Source organism: Carlito syrichta, unplaced genomic scaffold, assembly GCF_000164805.1.
Source record: "Carlito syrichta isolate Samal-C Ts95f unplaced genomic scaffold, Tarsius_syrichta-2.0.1 Scaffold303153, whole genome shotgun sequence".
In the NCBI taxonomy this organism is placed as follows: domain Eukaryota; kingdom Metazoa; phylum Chordata; class Mammalia; order Primates; family Tarsiidae; genus Carlito; species Carlito syrichta.
In genome coordinates, this window is record NW_007247249.1 from 759,821 (window position 1) to 774,184 (window position 14,364).

Consider the following 14,364-nt stretch of genomic DNA (forward strand, 5'->3'; position numbering starts at 1 on the left):
TCCTCCCTGACTCTCTGTCTTGTATTGAGACGTAGTTTACTTTTTTTTTTTTGCATTAGAGTCTCACTGTCGCCCAGGCTAAAGAGCAGTGACACGTACGTGGTCACTCTAGAGCAGGGTAGCTCGAATGCTGAGGCACAAGGATCACGGAACCCAGTGATCCTTGTGCCTCAGGATCTGTGCCTCCATGCTCTAGAGTGGCCACGAACGTGTCACTGCACTTCAGCCTGGGCGACAGTGAGACTCTAATGCAAAAAAAAAAAAGTAAACTACATCTCAATACAAGACAGAGAGTCAGGGAGGACACCACCTGGAGCTCATATCCCCAAGTCTGGGACTCTTAAGAACTGGACAGTGGCAAAGACACAAGCCTCAGTAAAATGGAGACGATTAGGTTCTTGAAAGAGGAAGATGATGAAAATGCAAGAGACCATCAAAAGAGGGAGTTCTCTAAAGCTAGAAGCACACTAGTGCTAGGAAATCCCCCATGATCTCTGGTGCAGTGCTGCACATTATGTCGCTATCAGCCCACCAGAATGTTTATAAGAATGTTCGCAAGAATCCAAGGTACCTTCCCTTATGTCGTGTCCTTTATCACACAAGCTCCTACAAGCCCTCTGCTTTAGCAACATTCCTTCATCAACCACTCTCACCAACAATGCTCACTAAAGATATGAACTAACCACATTTCCCAAAATATCCCATGGGAGACCTCTTGGCAAGAAGTCAGCTTCTTTCCCATCTTTGAATGAATGAGAAGCTGGAGAGGTCTTGGCATATTGACCAACCAACATCTTTATTTCAGTGTGACAAAGTGACTTACTGGGGAAATTATTTGATGCCCTTTATTTCTCCCTACCCTCTAGTGTTGAGCCACCAATTACTGGAGCATCTTCATTGCAGGCACCTTCTGGAGCAGGTGGAGGAAGCAGGGCTACAGTTTGCTACTTCTCATCAACGGTGGACTTCTCAGACACCACCTTGGGTGTAGGAATCTGAAATGGGGAGGGGGTCTGCTCCTTGGCCTCCCTGGATTCCATTGTTAGAGGCACCTTCCCAGCCAGTATCTGGGCCAGACAGCACTGGTGCAGCCAGCCCTGAAGTGGTAGTGGAGCTGGAACTCCAGAGCTTCATGCACAAGCCACTTGTCAGGAAAGCCAGGTACTGGCTTCAGAAAGACCAGGGACCCATTCCCACCAGCTGAGCAGGAAGGTCCTGGGACAGTCTTGCAGGTTGACCTTGTCACCAGAGGAGAGGCTCTGGGCCCTCTGGAAATAGCTGCCAGCCCCCTTGGGCTGGGCTGCAGTTTCAAATGTGGGTGCTCAGTTGCACCTGCCAAAGGAAAGGGGTGAGGAGAAGGGTCCCCCTTGAGAATGTGAAAGCTGTAGAGAATCTATTTTCCTTAGGTGCAAAGAAGCGGGGGGGGGTGGGGAATTCCTTAGGGAGCCATTCCCTTGTAAGCACAATTCCAAGCTCAGGGACTAAAGAAAGGCCACTAAGGACATACCATGTAAGAGGAAAAGACAAGGGCTCTTAAGTCTTGGAGGTCCTGTGGAACTCTCAGTTTCTGTTTCCTGGGTCAAAGGACTGTAGGTACAGGAAAATAGGCTCATGAAACTGTGGAGTCATCTTTTCAGGGAAAGCGGGGGAACCCCGAGGAAATGATGGAAGGTGAACAGCCAGGGACTGAGGAAAGAGCAATATTCTGAGGGCCCTGGGGAGCAAAGGGTTGTACCTGGTGGTGATCAAGCAGCATATGCTTCTTGAGGGTAGCCTGCTCAAGAAAGTCCTGCCTGCAGAAAACAAGTGAAGAGTGGCCTCCTTGGGGTGGATCTTCAGATGCCCCTCCAGACCTGCCTGAGTGGGAAAGGTCTAGCCACACCTCACAGGCCTTTCTGCTGCTGCTAGCTCCTGGCTCCTTTCTCATTACTTCCTGTAGGCTCAGCTCCTCCACCAAGGTGGTGCTGGTGCCTTCCCCTTCTGGGGTGATTGCTGACACTGGGCTTAAGCTCCTCTCCAGTTTGCCTCCCTCTTGCCTCCTGCAACATCACTGCTTTCCTGCTCCATCGGCTCAGGCTGATGGTGGCTATCAGAAGGTGGTGGTGGCGGTGGCAGAGAAGACTTGTGTTGCCTTCTCATTGCTGTCCATCTCTCTTCCAACTGATGCTGCTGCCACCTCTGTCCCCACTTTCTCCTCTGCACCAGAGGTCTTTTCTGAATCACCTCCCACTGATACTGCCTTCTCACCTCCACTCTGAACCTCCCTGCCAGGGAATCTTCATCAGTCACATCATCCTCATCTTCATTCCTCTCCTTAGACAACAACTCTTCTGGTGATGGCTGTTGGGTCTGCTGCTGGGGGAAACTACCTGCCCCGGAGACTAGACTGCTCAGAGGCATTCTCCTGGGCAGCCCCTCCACCTTCAGGGAGTGTGGTTCCACCGTTGGGGATCTGGGCCTGGGCAGCTGGACTGGTCTTGTGGCCCAGGAAATGTGCACGAAGATTGCCTCGGGTGGAGAAAGCCCTGCATTTGAATATCGCCACGATATTGGCCATAATGCAGGCGTAGAGCCTAAGGACGGTTAAGCACCCAGAGACAGATGACACACTGGCTAGGTCCAGAAGAGGCTGAGGATGAAGGTGCAGGGGCAGAGGTGGTGGGGGCTCCTGAGGCGGTTGAGGTCACTGCCATGGCGTCTTGACAGTCAATCTTTTCTGCCCGTTGCTGTAGCTTTGATGTCTCAGAGAGTGAGGCCCCAAAGGGGTCCCTCGCACAGAGGGGAAGGGGAAGCTGCCAGTGGACTTGAGGTGGTTGGTGAGCAGTGCCCAGCTTGGTAGCGAAGTCACCAGCTTACTTAGTGCTGTGCCACTTTCTGCTACCCCACTGGTGGCCGAGCCCTCACTTCCTGGCGTGCTGTTTTCATCGGCCTTACTCTTGGGTTCCACTGCTCTCAGGAGCACAAACTTAGTGAAAGCGGGCAGCCAGAGCTGTAGCTGTGCCTGCTGCAGTGAAGAGCAGGGTCAGGCTCTCTGTGCCACTGTGCCATGGTAGAGGCCATCAGAGGCTTGCGTCCAACACCTCCACCTGGTGTGGCCGCCTCTTCTCTGGTGGCACGGGCCAAGCTGCTGCTGGTGATGGTATAGTCTAGATGCTCTGGCAATGGGTGTAGGTTCCTCTGGGCATACGGGTACTTTTCCCAATGCTGGTGGAAATGCACTTCGAGGTTGCCACGGGTGGTGAGGCGGTTGCCACTTACAGGGCCTCTCACCCGTGTGGGAACAAAGATGAATCTGCAGGGCACTGACCCTGCCAAATACTTTGGCACACAAATGGCATTTGTGCCTTCCACCAGGCTTCTCCAAGGGACCCATCACTTCCCCATAGCCCAGCTCACCACTTTCGTTCTTTGGCTTCAGGATCCCTAGGGAGGCAGCGGCCTCAAGGCCAAGACACTGTGCTGCCTATAGTCCTGTGGTACTTGGGAATGCCAGATGAGGTGAGGCAGTCAGCTGATATGTGCTGCCTGGCAGGTCTGGGGAGGGGGCAGGGGTCGGTTTGTGGCTTCGCCCAACTCCTCCAGCAGAGAAAGGATGCTGTGACCCCAGTGGGCGGTTAAGGTGGAAGAAAGCTTGCTTGGGCATTTCTGCCCTGTGGAGAGAGGAGAAGGAGGAAGATGCCAGTGTCCTGCTGGTTTGGACAGGCTTGATGGGGCTGAAGAGGGACAGCAGGGGCTTGGTGGAAGAGGCAGTCCAAGTCTGTCCTGGGTAGTTCTGAGGGACTGGCAGGGGCACCCACCGTCCAGCCTAAGGAACCAAGCAGCAGCACCTGCCTGCATTTGATAGATCTGCCACTGCTGCGACATCCGTAGCTCTTCCAAGATCAGGGGGATGTTCAAGTGGCCACCCGCTTACACCGGGCAGGGGAGTGGATTCTGGAGGCAATGGGGTGGATCCTAGCTTGGGACTGCCAAGGTTAGGCCCCCGCCTCCCAAAGCTGCTGTACCTGTGGCAGCGACCTGGAAATACCCAGAAGACTCCTCTCCTCTTGCTCTGGGCCACAGGTAGATCTGTGGGCACGGAAGACCCAGACTCTGTGGGGTTGCTATGCTCTGTGTCCATGACCTGGGGACCTCAGGCTGGGGTTCAGAGGAGGTTGAAGAGTTGTTGGGGCTCTCCTGGCCCCCAATTATCACCATTACAGGAGGGTCAGTAAAACATGTGTTCTGGTGGGTGAGGAATTCAGCTGGGTCAATGAACTGTGCATAGCACTTGGCACAGACTTGGAGGAAATCCTCCTCACTAGCATCACCGTTCTCAGATGCGCTGGGACCGTTGCGGTTCGAGATTAACTGTTGGGGTTTCTGCTGCGTTCACTGAGACATTCCCAGGAGAGGGAGGGGCAATGCTCACAGTCTTAACCTGGGTCACCTACCTGGTCTGGTCACCCCCTTGGGTCTAAAGCCAACTGATGCTTCTGCCCCGGTGCAAATCACTGTGAAGCAGAGATATTCTTTCCCAGAGACAGACTCTCTCTCTCTCTCTGATTCTCTGTTCTTCACTCTCTTCCTCTCTCAATCTTTGCAAGTCTTCAAAGGGGAGATACCCCCTTTTTTCTTCAGCTTCTTTCCTACGCTTCTGCAGCTCCCATTGTAAAAGCAAAAATCCTAACAAGTAAACTTTTATGCAGATGGAAAAACTAAGGCTATAATCAGAACAGATTTATAACTAGAGTTTGAACACCTTATGGACAAGGGAAAAGCTGTTGTTTCCTTAAATTCCAACTCGTTCACTTGAATTTTCCTGCAAAAAAAAGATATTAAAATTTTTATACAGACACATTTTATGGTTAAGAAAACAAGTCATTGCAGAGGCTGTGAGCAGAGCTGGCATTAGAATTATTTTACAGGGTTTCCACATTTAATCCCACACCTTTCTTTATACTCCTGCCTAATTTTTTTCCATGGCTAACATTTCTGGCTGCCTTGGCTGGAATTATTTAGTGAATAAGCATCTCGTTTACCAGAGATCCTGAACAGTGAGACAGGCCTGATACCACACAATTCCCCCTAACAAAGGGCTGACCTCAAATGAATTTCCTTTGATGATTCTTTTTTTTTTTTTTTGAGTTGGAGTCTCACTCTGTCACCCAGACTGGAGTGCAGTGGCCCGCTCCCGGCCACCGCAGCCTCTACCTGCTGGGCTCCGGCGATCCTTCTGCCTCAGCCTTCCGAGTAGCCGGAATTACAGGCATGTGCTACCACACCCGGCTGATTTTTTGATTTATTGTAGAGATGAGGTCTCGCAGCCCGGGTGGGTCTCGAACTCGCGGGCTCAGGCAATCCACTCACCTCAACCTCCCAAAGGCGCAGGATTACAGGCTGAGCCACCGAGCCTGGCTCCTTTGATGATTCTTGTCATCTACTAGTAGAGACCCTCTGTTAGGAAAGTTGCTTTAGAACATAAGAGCACACCAAATAAAAGTCCTGTAATCCATCTTAAATTAGGGCTGAGGCAGAAATGTATGCATAAGGACCAATGTGCATGACTTTTGTCCAGGAACAGAATTATTGAATGCAAATGAATGTATTCACAAAATCAGTCAACATTCCTTTTCCTTATGCTTTACAGTTTATAAAATGCCAGCACCTTTAGCTATTTGGTGTTCAGAAACCCAGTGAGATAAGCAGAAGTGATAATCGATGTATGATCCATATAGATAGTGCCTTTCCTACCACACTATAGGGAGACATTAGAACCCAAACTGGGATGGAATCTCAGGTCTTGAAAGGGTAGGGGATGTGTGAACGCTGCTCTCCCCAAACACAGTTCTGGAAAGAGCAGCCAGGAACTTTTGCCCTGCCAGTTCTAGCACTGGGGTCTTTCTGGGCACCGACATCTTTTTGAAACCTTTGAGGGAGGGTAAGGCTGGGGGGAAATAGGAATTAAAGTGTGCAATTAGGCATTTTTATGTCTTATGCCAGGATCTAGTTCTCTTAAAGGAGAGTCATTATGACTTGTTCATATAGTATGAAAAGAATTACGCATGGTCGCCTTCTAAAGATGTGGACTGGTCGATTTTTTTCTGTGTGTTCTATCCCACCTGGTGATAGCATTTTCAATTATTTATGCCTACTGCTACTAGCTTAATTCTAGTTTTTGTTGTTTCTGGCCTAATATCATGAACAGCGTCCTAGCTGCTATTCCCTGTCTTCTGTCAGGCCCCCTCTTAGCCCATTCTTGACGTTGCTGTGAGAGTCACCTTTCTAATCAGGTCACTACCTTACCTGAAATCTCCTACCTTCCCCTTCCTCGAAACCCACTCTGCCCACCCCACCCCCCACTCTCACAGCAGGTTCTGTTTAGCTCTACCACGCCACTTCGCAGTCACACTGTCTTATAAAATCTGCTTTATAGGATAGTTGTCAGAATTAAATGAGTTATATGTAAAATACTTAGAACAGTGCCTGGCATAGTAACCGCTTTATAAGTCTTGTCTGTTATTACAAGACTCTGCCAGTATGCTAGTGTGGCTCCCTCACCTGACTGAATTATTGAGGTCAGGGAGTATGTCATATATCTGTATATCTCCCATAGTACCTGGCACAGAGTAGAACTCAAAAATTCTTGAATGAACAATTGAATGTTGCCAAGAAATGTTCATAAGCTCAATTTACCACAATACTTAGAGGTACTTATCGGGGAACTTTAGGACAGAGTATCTAGAGTTATTTTTACCATATCACCTGATGATTGTCCTCAACTCTCACTTCAGCAGATATATCAGAGCATCACTCATATTTAAGTGAGGCTTTGACTCCTTTTTATTTTTTATTTATTTATATTTATTTTTATTTATTTTTTGAGTTGGAGTCTCATTCTGTCACCCAGACTGGAGTGCAGTGGCACGCTTCCGGCCACTGCAGCCTCGACCTGCTGGGCTCCAGCGATCCTTCCGCCTCAGCCTTCCAAATAGCTGGAACTACAGACGCATGCTACCACACCCGACTAATTTTTGATTTATTGTAGAGATGAGGGCTCACCAAGTTGCCCAGATGGGTCTCGAACCCGCAGGCTCAGGCAATCCACTCACCTCAACTCCCAAAGCACTGGGATTACAGGCTGAGCTACCGAGCCCGGCTTCTGACTCCTTTTTAAAAGAGGATCTGCAATACTAATGAATACTAACTTTAATCCTCAGAACAACTGCTATCAGCCTGGCCAGAATGTCCCCAAACTGTTCTCTAGAACAGTGGTGTATGTCATTTCCCTCCATCAGGTCCATACTTAAGCATCACTTCTCAAGGAAGCTTTCTCAGAGCCTCCCCCCACTAGGTTGGGGCTTTATTATGCTCACAGAACATCCTGTACTTCTGTTGCTGTGGTAATTGGCTATTTAAAAACAGCTGGACTAAACTTCGTTAGATTAAGTTCCACTGGCACAATGACCACCATATCTGTCTATTGTGCCAAGGGGCCTCAAGGCCCAGGGTTCGTTGAATGAATGAAGTCTCTGACCTTAAGGAGCTTATGGCTTCTGAAGTAAAGAGAATTACAGAAATAAATGATAGAAAAATAACTGATTGCCATGAGAGACACATCGAGCATGTACTTGGAAATTTGAAGGAGGGAGACACCTGGCTAGGGGGCAAAGGAAGGCAGTGTGGTGGAGGTAGCACTTGAGTTGGGTCTTCCTCGAAGAAAGATGCAGGATTTGTATTCCATAGACTAAAACGAGGGAGGAAACTGCTCCAGGAAGCAACGTGGAACCTAAGAGGTCGAATGTTGAGGGAATGGAAGGAGTTTAATTGCTGAGCATTACAGGATCCCTGAAAGGAAAGAATGGAGGAAAACGTTACCAACAGACTGGGACCAGATCGGAGATGGCCTGCAGAACTGACACTACATTTGGTAGGAAATAGCCATCACACATTTCAGACAGAAAAACATGATCAGAGCTTTCTCTAAAAAGATTAAGAAAAAAGCAAATGGAATGCATATAGACCTCACGGAGATCACATAGGTAAGAGCCCAGAAGGTACCGGAAGTGGGGCGGGAGAGGAGGGGACCGAGGAACGTGGTGAGAGGCAGGCCTGTGACCTCCAGTCCAACTCTCCAAACAGTAGAGAACACCTGCTGTATCCCAAACTGTGGCAACACCAGGGTTGTGACCTCCACAGATGCATGGTCAACCTCCCTCTACTCTACAGGGTGAGAATTAGGCAGAGCTCTGAGCAGGGTTCGAGAGTCGAGCTTGGGAGTCAGACTGAAGAGAGATTCCTGCCACCTAGGAATAGTCACACAAACCAAGTAATGTAGCTGGTTATTTAGTAAGTTAGTTATTAGCTTTCTTTTTTTCTTTTTCTTTTTTTGAGTTGGAGTCTCACTCTGTCACCCAGACTGGAGTGCAGTGGCTGCTCCCGGCCATCGCAGCCTCGACCTCCTGGGCTCCGGCGATCCTTCCGCCTCAGCCTTCCAAGTAGCTGGAACTACAGGCGCGCGCTACCATGCCCGACTAATTTTTTATTTATTGTAGAGATGAGGTCTCACCAAGTTACCCAGGCAGGTCTCAAACCCGTGGACTCAGGCAATTCACTCACCTCTGCCTCCCAAGGCATGGGATTACAGGCTGAGCCACCGAACCCGGCTTTTTTCTTTTTTTTTTTTTTTGAGTTGGAGTCTCACTCTGTTGACCAGACTGGAGTGCAGTGACACACTCCCAGCCACCACAGCCTCAATCTGCTGGGTTCCAGCGATCCCTCCACCTCAGCCTTCCAAGTAGCTGGAACTACAGGCGCCTGCTACCACGCCTGGCTAATTTTTGATTTATTGTAGAGACGAGGTCTCACCAAGTTGCCCGGGTGGATCTCGAACCTGCAGGCTCAGGCAATTCACTTACCTTGGCCTCCCAAAGTGCTGGGATTACAGGCTGAGCCACCGAGCCCAGTCAGTTATTAGCTTTCTAACAGAATTTAGTTTCTACAAAGTCAGGTTGGTGGGGTTGAAAGCGTCCGGGACATTGCTTGCACCCTAACCCTCTGCAGCCTGCAAGTTCTCCTCCTCTCCCACAGTGAGCGTTGAGTGCCTCCCATGCCAAGCACTGCACACTCAGCAGAGAGCTTGCCTTCCTGGTGGAGTTGATTCTCTTGGTGTGGAATGGGGAGGCAAAGGAGGAATTTGACCAGCAACAATAAACAAAGATGGGAGTAAGTACTAAGGAGAAAAATCAGAGAAGGAGCCGAGAAAGGGAGTGTCGGTGGCCAGGGGAGGAAGGGACTGTTAGTGAAGGAGCTAGTGAGGGCAGGAGGGCTACAGGGGGAGGGAAGGGCAGGTGGGAAGCAGGGAGGTGGCTCCCCATCAGGTGGCTTTTGCTTTGAGGTCTCTCGGGGAAGAAGGCAAAACAGAGCAGGCAATACCAGAGAAACAAGAGACACAGGGTGGAAGAGGTTTGTTTCCAGGCATAATATATGACTTTTCCTGGATGAACTCAGAGGAAGCTGATTCCCCAACACAAGCCAAGGAATCTGAGCTCAGGCAGAGCTGGGCACTAGCAGCAGTTGGAGGTTTTAATTTTTTTAAAGAGCAGAGTTTGTTCTCTATATCCAAAGTTTTGGCCTCTGTAGGAGTTTAAAACACCATTTAAAACCCCTTGCCTATAAATGCCCAGACACACCCTTTTCTAAGGGGGCCCAGCTGATGGCAAGCCCACTCCTGTGTGTGCCAGCCCCAGAACACGCACACAGACCGGTCTCCCACGCATGTGCCATCGTTTATCCCGCAGACCATCTCCCTTCCCAGGATCTTCCTGACAGGTGAGGAGACACGTGGAACTGCCCTGGAAAGGGCCAGGAAGGGGATGAGATGTAACAGGAGGAACGTGCGCTTGCAGGGAAAGCCAAGTACTGATGCATCCACTGGCACCTACTATGTGCTGGTACAGTCGTGTGTAGTTTCTTTTCAGAGCAGGGCTCGCAGCACCCCAGGCCCCCTGCATGCATATGTGGGGCCTCTGTAAGAACTCCAGTCCGCTGCATGGATACAGACTGTCAGGGCAGGGATTGCCCTGTGGTCCTTCAGGCTGGCACAGATCAACTGTACGGGAGAGTTCTAAATACTTGGCACATTGTAAGTACCCCAAAAAGGGTAGATACACCTCTCCATGGAGAGGAGGGAAACATCTGCAGCCCCAGTCTTCCCCTTGCCAAAGGGGAGCTCTGTACATTAGTCACCCCCACCCCAGTGCCCACTCCAAGGACTGCTACCAGACTCGTGAGGCTATAGGGCCCTGAGAGAACCAAAAGTCCTTTCACGTGGAGTGAAAGAAATTGCTGTGCCCAGTTGAGCCTGCTGTTTCCCCCTTACACGCCCCTCCTTGTCCTGGCAACAACCACGGTTCCAGGTAGCCTCTGGCTTGCCTGTGTGGAAGTATCAGGTGTGGAAGGAATTTCCCCAGTTTGCTGACTCTCCACTTGGGCCCTTCCATGCACAGCCCTTGGCTTAGCCCAGCTCTCAGTGCGTCAGTGGATGTTCCAGTTTCCCTCCCAGCGGAAAGTGTAGGTTGGGAGTAGGGTGGAGGGATGAGTAGAGCCCAGAGCAGAGGAAACAGTAGCTGGCTTTGCCAGGGCATCCCCACTCTCCAGTGGGAACCAGCTGCCAGTCACATAGTGCTTGGCACCCGAGCTCCTAACCCTCGGCGCGTGGGCCTTGTCCCAGTTCTCTTACAGGCCTCCCAAGAGGCCACCTCTAAGTATGTTAAAAAGAAAGACAGGGCACAGTGGCTCACGCCTATAATTCCAGCACTTTGGGAGGCCGAGGTGAGAGGATTGCCTGAGCCCGCAGGTTCGAGACCAGCCTGGGCAACTTGACGAGACTTTATCTCTACAATAAATCCAAAAATTAGCCGGACACGGTGGCATGTGCCTGTAGTTCCAGCTACTTGGAAGGCTGGGGTGGAAGGATCACCTGAACCCAGCAGGTCGAGGCTGCAGTGATCTGGAGCATGCCACTGCCCTCCAGCCTGGGTGACAGATAAGACTCCAACTCAAAAAAAAAGTATGTTAAAAAGAAGTTGTTGGCTGGGCTCAGTGGCTCAGCCTGTAATCCCAGCACTTTGGGAGGCCAAGGTGAGTGGATGAGTGGATTGCCTGAGCCCGCTGGTTCGAGACCGCCCGAACAACTTGGCAAGACCTCATCTCTACAATAAATCAAAAAATTAGCTGGGCGTGGTAGCGCGCACCTGTAGTTCCAGCTACTTGGAAGGCTGAGGCGGAAGGATCGCCAGAGTCCAGCAGGTCGAGGCTGCGGTGGTCAGGAGCGGCCACTGCACTCCAGTCTGAGTGACAGAGTGAGACTCCAACTCCAAAAAAAAAAAAGTTGTTTATTTATCATAATACTACATGAAAGGGATTGGCAGTAGCAAGAGACTGCGGGGGGAGGGTTTTCACATAACATCAGTAAGGGTACCTGATCCCAAACCAGGTGAAGTGAGAACCAATGGGAGGCCCAAACGTCACCTGTATGATGACCACTTATGTACCCAATCCTGAATTGTACCCCACATCTTTCTAAATAAATAAATAAATAAAAAGAAGTTGCTTAACCTACGCTCAGTGTAAACACCAAGTTTGGTCCATGCTTCCCAGGAGCTCTCATGATGCAGTCCCAAGAATAATCCATGTATAAAAGAGGAGAGGTTCGTCCATCCCAAGAAGATGAAAATATCTGGGGAGGTCAAGGCAGAACAGAATTAGACTCAGTCTAAGGTCATGTGGGTTTAGGGTGACAGGAATGTATAATAAATATACTAACCTTTCCATAGGCAAAAACTTGTCTTTACGTAGCTGAGCACTGATACAATGTTTATGAAGCAGTTGTGCTGCCTGCTTCCTGAAGATTCTTTCCTTCTCTCCAGTGACAGTGCAGAGCAGGAAAAGCACTCACTGAGTCAGAAGTCAAGAGACAAGGAGTCCAGCACGGAAACATCATTTCACCTCCCTACACCTCTCTTTCCTTGAGTTATTTTGAAGACCACAGCTGTACCCCAAGTGCCTAGAACAAGGCCTGACACATAGAGCCAGTAAGTATCCTTTAGATGAATTAATAAGGAGATAGAATGTAAAGCTACTGGAAACGAGTCCACAATAAAGGAAGTCTAGTTACAGTTATTTTCCTAAACCCAAGTATAATCTGGACCTCAATACACTTCTTACCGCCCTCTCATTTTCACCCTCCATAATAAAGAAGCACCCAAGTATGAGTGGTTCACAGAGAAGTCAGCTCTTCACAGCTCTGGGGTGCTCTTGGCTTCCCCAGTACCAGAAGTGGTATCGGCAGGATCTTAGCAAGCTCCATCCCAAGTCTTCCTCCACCTCCCTAGTACTTGATGTGAACGTGGCTGAATGCTAGGAGAGAAAGCCTAAAGTGGTTAACTTTATTTAACCCTGGAGAAGAAAAGCTTTAGAGATGTGAAGTTTTCCAGATACATGCAATGGGATGAAATCCAAGCTCTGGCAAAGGTGATGTGAGAAATGTCTCAGGGCTCTCTGTGCCCATAAGAAGAGAGAGTGCTCGGCTCCCCAAAGCAGGGACCAGCATCCCAAATTCCCTTTGCCTCCTGTAAACCTGCTCCAGCCCAGGAGGCTGCCAAGGACTTCTGCATGAGTCTAGCCCTCAACACTCTCCAAGGTCACATAAATGAGTCCTTGCTCCACATGTGCAGCAGCTGGCCGTCCATGTCAAGAGCTTAGGAAGCACTTGTGGGGCTTAGAAAGTGTCTGCTAGTCTCTCCAAGGCACGATGAGTTCCTTACTGTGCCGAAAACAGTGGGTTAGGGGCTTCGAGGAGAGGGAAGGCAATACCCCATCCCACCAAAGCTGCCTTCACAGTGGTCTCCAAACCTGATGTTTCCACTCATGAGAGCACAGGTGTTCGACATCTACGCATTCCAAGACTCTCCACAGAGCGTGTGGGTGGGGCTTTGGAGAGAGGTGGGCTGCTCAAAGCTTCCCTCTGGTCGGTCCTACTGCTGTCCTCGGCTGCTCTGGCAACTGACCACAGTGGAACGCTGTGTGTGCGTGTCCCCTGCTGCTCTCACCTGGAGTGAGCCCCACGGCAGGGACAAAAGTAGGTCGAATCATCTTTCTTTACTCTTAACCCAAAATAGTCTTTTTAAAACCAAAAGGCTCTTGCTTAAAATAAATAGCCAGTGAAACAGTTCAAACTGTTAACCACTCGTGTATTTTTCAGAAGCCTTTGGACAAAATGGAATTACATTTTCAGCTCTGGTTCTTGCTACATTTTCCCAGGTCCCAGGGAACAGTCACTGGTGATGCAGAAATACTTCCATTCCCCTCCCCCCCCAGGCTCAGCCTACAGGTCTTTGGGACTGGAAAGTCTGGACATGGGATTGCTCTGGACTCAGCAGGACCCAGGACATGTTCCATGGCGCCTGAAGAATCTCTATCCATCCTCTCAGGCCAAGGGATCCCCATCCCTTTGGCCTTGATACCCTTTGTTTAAGCTTCCCACAAGGCCAAGCAACCTTCAGCAGGAATGAACAGCCCAAGGGTGGAAGATGAGGGACAAAGCCTGAATCAGAGGACAGAACGTGTCGTTCTGCCCACAGCCAAGACCTCGAGGGAACATTTTCTCCCTCCAGTCCACACTGCCCCCAAGGCAGAGGAGTAAGAAAAAGCAGATGGTTTGGCTCCTGAGAAGGGGAAATGCCCACGAGCTGCTGGGGGTAGCCAAGGAAATAGGATGGGAAAGATTTTGAAATGCTGAAGGAGCCATTTCGGAGCCCAGCTAGTGGAGTTCGCTTTAGCCTTTTCCACATGTGCAGAAGCCAGTGAATTCAGTACCTGGCAAGCAGTGTCCCACACCCAGCATCTCAAAGCTCCCGGTGGCGTTGGCTCCAGAAGGCAATGCAGAACTTAATCCTGGCACAGGCAATGGTGCCCAGCCGAATTATATCCTTCCTCTTCCTTTACTGAAGAACCTTGAGCAAGATGCCCACAAGGCCATCCCCCAGCCAGTTTCCTCTCATGTAGCCGTGATGAAGAGAAAGTGAGAGGATGTATATAAGGCGCTCAGCACACACCACTGGTTGTTACTGACACTTGGTGTATGTTGTTGGAGCTGATGATCACCCAGAGCCTAGCCAGCTCTAACATCCAGCAGGGGAGAGATGAGCTTAGAAACTCACTTGGCGAGGGCAGGTATAGAGATGGGGTGGAGGTGCAGCAAGTGCTGAGGCACAGAGGCTGCCTGTGTTCTCATGGCATTGTGGGGGAGACAAATTCCTCACTGGACTTTGGCCTACATGACTTGAATGTAGGATTCTTCTCTGCTGAGGTTCCAGTCGGAAG

The 14,364-nt window shown here is 50.0% G+C and overlaps 1 pseudogene; it reads right to left on the bottom strand.

The window, feature by feature from the left end:
- Positions 1-944: 944 nt before the first annotated feature.
- On the bottom strand, positions 945-4,383 carry LOC103260242 (annotated as a pseudogene).
- Positions 4,384-14,364: the final 9,981 nt, after the last annotated feature.